This window comes from Dama dama, chromosome 1 (genome assembly GCF_033118175.1).
Source record: "Dama dama isolate Ldn47 chromosome 1, ASM3311817v1, whole genome shotgun sequence".
Lineage (NCBI taxonomy): Eukaryota > Metazoa > Chordata > Mammalia > Artiodactyla > Cervidae > Dama > Dama dama.
In genome coordinates, this window is record NC_083681.1 from 8,692,386 (window position 1) to 8,699,002 (window position 6,617).

General features: G+C 39.5%; 1 pseudogene; it reads right to left on the reverse strand.

Moving 5' to 3' along the window:
* Positions 1-5,313: 5,313 nt before the first annotated feature.
* LOC133043558 (ATP synthase subunit g, mitochondrial-like) lies at positions 5,314-5,621 on the reverse strand (annotated as a pseudogene).
* Between the last annotated feature and the right edge of the window lie 996 nt (positions 5,622-6,617).

Below are 6,617 nucleotides of genomic sequence, written 5' to 3' on the forward strand. Positions count from 1 at the left end.
CCATATTCTCCTAGAGAACTTCCAGTTCTCCTGCTTGCCTGTTACTATAGTACTACTTAGATTATAATACTGAGTAGCACCATCTAATGATAATGGCTAAGAAGGATGCTATGTCCTTGGCATTATAGTAATTATATGTGTTAACTCAATCAAGCTTTAAAAAATAAGATAGGTATAATTAAAAAAAATTTTTTTGATATTTTACTTGAAATTCCAAATTTGGAAATGTCTGTTTGTCCTATACAAGGTGTTGGACAATTTATTTATAAAAAAATTTTGGTTGCACCTTGCAGCATGAGGGATCTTAGTTCCCTGACCTGGGGACTGAACCCACAACCCCTGTATTGAAAGCATGAAAACTCAACCACTGGAGCCCTGGGGATAGGTACAATTTTTTATTTTCTTACTTTGCAAATGAGAAAATAGAGGCCCAGAAGTTGAATGGTAGAGACATGGTTTAAGCCTAGCCATTCTAGAATCCATGCTCTTAAAAATCTCAATGCTGTGTGATTAACTCTTTAGATTGCTGCTGAATGACTCCCAATCTTTAAAGCAGATTTATTATCTTTTGTTAACAAATTACCCCCCCAAAAGTGGCCTGAAATAATAAATACTTCTTATCTCATACAGTTTCTGCAGATCAGGAATCTGACAGTGGCTTGGGTGGGTGACCCTGCCTCATGGTCTCTCATGAGGTGGCAGTCAGGATGGTATCAGGGGCTACAGTCATCTGAAGGCCTGACTGGGGCTGGAGCATTGCCTTCTAAGGTGGCTCGTTCCCACGAGGCCAGGTGGCGCTGGCTGTCGTCAGGTGGGCCACAGTTCCCCGCCATGTGGAGCTCTCCAGAAAACTCCCTGTGTGTCCTCAAAGCACTGCAACTCTCTTTCCCAGGTTGAGTGATCCAAGGAGAAAGAAAGTCACAGTATCTTTTTAATACCTGGCCTTGGAAGACTCACACCACCATTTCTGCTATTCCCTGCTGCTTATATGGATCAGCATGAGAAGGAACTGCATAGGGCATGAACACTGGAGGTAAGAATTGTTTGAGGCCATCTAGGAGGCTGGCGACTGCAGCATATGCTGTTCCAAGACCAGAGCCTATCTGAATTTTCCATAGGTAGAGCATCTGCATGTTCAACTCTATATTTTTTTCAAACTTATTTCTTCTGCATTCACTAAATTACAGTCACCAATCTAGGAATCTGTAAAATACCCTAACCTCTAACTTCTCTCTCTTACTCTCTCCTCAGTCAATTTCAAATCACTTGCTAAGTTTTGTCAAGTCTATTATTTGTGTGTCTTGTAATTTGAGTGACATTCTGAAATTCATATATGCTGTGAACTGAAATGCGTCCTCTCCCAAATTCATCTGTTCAGGCACTAATCTCCTCAATGTGACTATATTTGGAGATAGGAACTGCAAGGAATAATTCGGGTTAAATGAGGTTCTCAGGATAGGGCCTTATCCAATAAAATTAGTAAACTCATAAGAGGCACCAGAGAGTTTGCTCTTTCTATCAGGTGAGGAAATGGCAAAAAGACAGCTATCTGTGAGCTGGAAACAGCACTGTCATCAGAAACCAAACAGGTTGGACCTTGAGCTCAAATTTCCAGCCTCCAGAATGTGAGAAAATAATTTTGTTGTCTACGCCGCCTATTTCATGGCATTTTGTTATGGCAGCCTGAGCAGACTCATACAATATGAAAACAAAAAATCTTTGTGATTGTTACTGTGAGATTTTTATTCCTGGGTATAAGCAACTCTAGTTATACCTCCTTCTAGGTCCATCCTGTGACACTCTCTCTGAACTTCCTAGTAGGAAGGACTCTTCTCTGAATTCACATGGTTCTTTGTTACTACTTCTCTTGTGGCATACCTAGTTATAATAGTTTTTTGTGTGTAAGTGAGTTATCTCTAAGTCATGATGTCTTTAAGGGGAAGGAATATTTTTTATTTATCCTTGATACTGCTGTTGAAATGAAGAAGCTGCCAAAAAAAAAAAAAAAAGCTGAATATTTTTGGCTTGCTAAGAAAGAGAAAGCTGTGCAGTGTCTCTCTAAACAAAGTAGAAAGCTAGAAATAATTTTTTTTTGCTTTATTGAGGTTTGATTGGCAAATTAAAAACTGTATATATTTAAGGTGTATATATGATGTTTTGATATATATTGTGAAATCATCCACAATCAAGTAATTAACATAGCCATCTTCTCACATAGTTACCATTTCAAATTTTTTAAGAGTTACTCTTATATAAAGTTTTGGGAAACGGGAACTTCCAGGATTGGCAGACTTTCAGAAGTGGAGTATATGGGGATTGGCTGACCTTCAGCCATGCAAGTGTGGTTAATAGGGGGAGCCTATACCTGACTACTGGTTTTCAGAAGTATGGATTTGATGTTGCCATTGGTTAATCAGTGTAAGTTTAAAACTGATCTGGCAGGTTTCCCTGGTGGCTTGGTGGTAAAGATTCCGCCTGCCAATGAAGAAGACACAGGTTTGATCCCTGATCCGGGAAGATTCCACGTGCCGTGGAGCAACTAAGCCCATGTGCCACAACTATTAAGCCTGTGTTCTAGAGCCCAGGAGCCATAAATACTGAGCCCGCACACAGCAACTACTGAAGCCCATAAGCCCTAGAGCCCATGCTCTGCAACAAGAGAAGCCACCGCAATGAGAAGCCTATGCACCACAACTAGAGAGTAGCACCCACTTGCCACAACTAGAGAAAAGTCCCCGCAGCAAGGAAGATCCAGCATAGCCAAAAATAAATAAATAAATGTATAAATAAAATTATATATTTAAAAAAAAACTGATCTGGCAATTCCTTGTACTATATCTGAAGAATCATTGAGCCTTTCCTTGAAGTCCTTTATTCCCAGTACCTAATTTGGTGTCTTATTCAGTTAGTATTAGTTGAGTGAATAAATTAATGAAACTATTTTTTTCTCCCATTCATTTTTTTTCTCTCTTGGCTGCATCTTGCTGCTTGTGAGATCTTAATTTCCCAACCAGGGAATGAATCTGAGCCCTCCACAGTGAAAGCGTGGAGTCCTAACAACTAGACCACTAGGAAATTCTTTCTCCCACTCAAATTTTAAGTCCACAAGAAACAGTATGCTCCAAAAGTCCACAAAAAACAATACCTTAAAAAGACAAAGACAAAAGCTTTAAACTTGACTTACTGTCCAATAATAAAGTAAGAAAACTATGATTCATTTAGTCACTAGATTATGATGTGCCCTTTGTTCCTTATCAAGACCATATTACAACATGGAAACATTTTTTATAGAATAGTAAGTGAAAGAAAATGGTACAAAAATAGATAAGAAAGCAAAAACCATACAAATAAAAAATTAAGAAAAAACACCAGAATACTGGTCATTGTTTAGACAGGTTAAGTTATTAGATGATTTTTTTCTTTTTTTTTTTTATTCTCTAAGTGTCACTATTACTAATGTGTCAGTATTACTAATTATAATTATTTTTAAACATTTTAAGATTATACTCACTCTTTTCTCCTTTATCTGCGGCACTTAAATCTAAAACAGTAGGGTTGGAAAGGACTTCACACTTCTGACAAAGCTGATTTCATCACTGCCATGCAGGATAGCTCCCCAAGTCTCTGATACAGGAACAGAGAAAGCAGACGTAGACAGAAAGAAAAAAGAAAGGAAGAAAGAAAGAAAACTTTGCCAGGCATAAATTCAGCTTCCTCTGAGTATACTCAGTTCAGTTCAGTCGCTCAGTCGTGTCCGACTCTTTGCGACCCCATGAATCGCAGCACGCCAGGCCTCCCTGTCCATCACCAACTCCCAGAGTTTACTCAAACCCATGTCCATCACCATGTCGGTGATGCCATCCAGCCAGGGAAGACAAAAAAAAAAAAAAAAAATCATTTCCTGCTCTTTTTCCAAGGACCCGCCAACAGGTGCCGCATTTGCACCAAAAGGCAGCCCGGGTCTTTGAGCAGTACCACACGCGCCTGGGCAGTGACTTCCACACCAACAAGCAGGTTTGCGCAGAGACCACCATTATTCCCAGCAAGAAGCTCTGCAACAAGATGGCTGGCTACATCCCACATCTGATGAAGCGGATTCAGAGAGGCCCGGTGAGAGGAATCGCCATCAAGCTGCAGGAGGAGAGACAGAGACAATCACGTGCCTGACGTCTCAGCCCTGGATCAGGAAATCATTGAAGTAGATCCTGACAGGAAGGAAATGCTGAAGCTCTTGGACTTGGGCGGTCTCTCCAACCTGTAGGTCACTCAGCCTGGAGTCCGGATGAATTTCAAAACACTGCGTGGAGCCTGTGAGTCTTTTCTGCTGTGCTGTAATATTTTCAATAAACCTTGGGAAACAACAACAAATAATCATTTCCTGTTAGTCCTCAACTTAAATTCACATCTACCCAAACCTGATATTTGTCTCACTGTCCCTCCTGTTCACCTCAATGGCACTCAGACCTGAACTGATGCAGGCCTGGCATAAATTAAGAAGGAAAAGGCTACCCACTCCAGTATTCTGGCCTGGAGAATTCCATGGACTGTATAGTCCATGGGGTTCCAAAGAGTTGGACACGACTGAGTGACTTTCACTTCACTTCCACTCACTCTCTCATTCTCCCCAGACTTGGAAAGACTTAGACCTACTACTCAATTGCCCAATCACAGCTGAGTGACCATATTATCATCTGAGTTTCTTGTCTACTCTCCCCTCTTCTCCACAGCTTGGATCCTATGTCCTGAGCAAGCCCTGGAAGCTCTCTTTCTTTCCCAAACACATGGTGTCCAACATTGAGTATGACTAGAGGTCAGAAGGACACCTCGACTTTTAACTATAATTATAGCCACTATCTGTGGTGCTAATTCAAAGTAAGTGCACAAAATTTTATTTAACAGAGAAAAAAAATGCTACTTAAAAATGCCATTTAGTAGGCAAAATATATTTAAAAAATTAAGACCATAAGAGAGGCATTAGGAAGTGGATCCTTTTGGTGAATTAGAATTTAGAATATACTAATATTTAGTATATTTATTTAGTAAGAATTTAGAATATACTGATCTTCAACAAAGAATGCTAGACACCTTAAATTGTTTTGGAAACAAGGAAAATGAACAAACACAGGAGATGCTGGCATCCAAAAATGATCACCTAAGATGGACACTAAAAGTGAACTAAAATGTCAAAGTTTGATTGCATTTTTTTTCTGACACATTGTCTTATTTTATTCAAATAGCAGTCTGCTCACACATGATCCAAGAACACTTGGATGAATAATAAAGCAAATATAATCACATGTTAAAAATTAGTCTTTAAACATCATAGCCATTGATGCCATAGTTGCCTATGATCTCGCCAACATAAAACCACATTCACACCTCAGTGGCCTCCAAATGATTCAGTAGAGCTTCCTTAACTGTGAGCTATTTGAAGCTACTGGTTTTAGCACTGGTGATAATATTTTTCAAGCTCTGAATTGCTGTAGGGATCTCAGCAGGGGTTGAGGAACCAGCTCAACCTTGGCATAGTACCAAGACATAGCCAACTGAGGCTTCAAGTAAGTCACAGCAGCACTGACCAGTGCCAGGGGCCTTCTCTGCGAGATCACAAACTGGGCCATGGTTCAGGACGGAGAGCCCATCACCCCAACTGGCCAGCTGAATCTCACCCATCTGTTCGTTGCATTTTATTTTGAAAACCATAATTAAATTATAAAGTAAGTATATTTTATCTTCATTTATAATTCCCCCAAATCAAGAATTTACTGTTTTATTGGCATCATTTTCTGATATCCTTCATCATTGTGTTTGACTTTTACAGACTGATCATTTTTAAAAGAATGTGAATGGGCTTCACTATTTTCCCCTAAACATCTCTATTAAATATTTTGCTAATTACTTCTCTTTTAAAGCACTTACCTTGTCAACATCCTTGTTGATTTTGTCCTTTGGCTTTTAGATACTAAATCTTGTTTGTCAAAGGCTTTACTTTCATCAACTTTATGTAACCCTGTATGTTTGACAAGATTTGCAGTTTCACTTAGAAATCAATTTTCAATGACAAAGACTGGTTGACAGGCACAGATGTAGAGCCAGAGAGTGTCTGAGGAGAAGGGTTCATTAGATTATAATTTCATGCTATGTTTTAAATGCAAGGATTTGATATTGACTGCTCTGATGATCTGGACCCTCCTAGAGCCAGAAGGAAACATCTAGCATTTAGTCAAACTCTCATAACTGCAGAATCACTGCCGATGGTGACTGCAGCCATGAAATTAAAAGACACTTTGCTCCTTGGAAGAAAAGCTATAACAAACCTAGATAGTGTATTAAAAAGCAGAGACATTACTTTGCCGATAAAGATCTGTATAGTCAAAGCTATGGTTTTCCAGTAGTCATGTATGGATGTGAGAGTCGGACCATAAAGAAAGCTGAGTGCCAAAGAACTGATGCTTTTGAACTGTGATGTTGGAGAAGATTCTTGAGAGTCCCTTGGACTGCAAGGATATCAAACCAGTCCATCCTAAAGGAGATCTGTCCTGAATGTTCATTGGAAGGACTGATGCTGAAGCTGAAACTCCAATACTTTGGCCACCCAATGGGAAGAACTGATCATT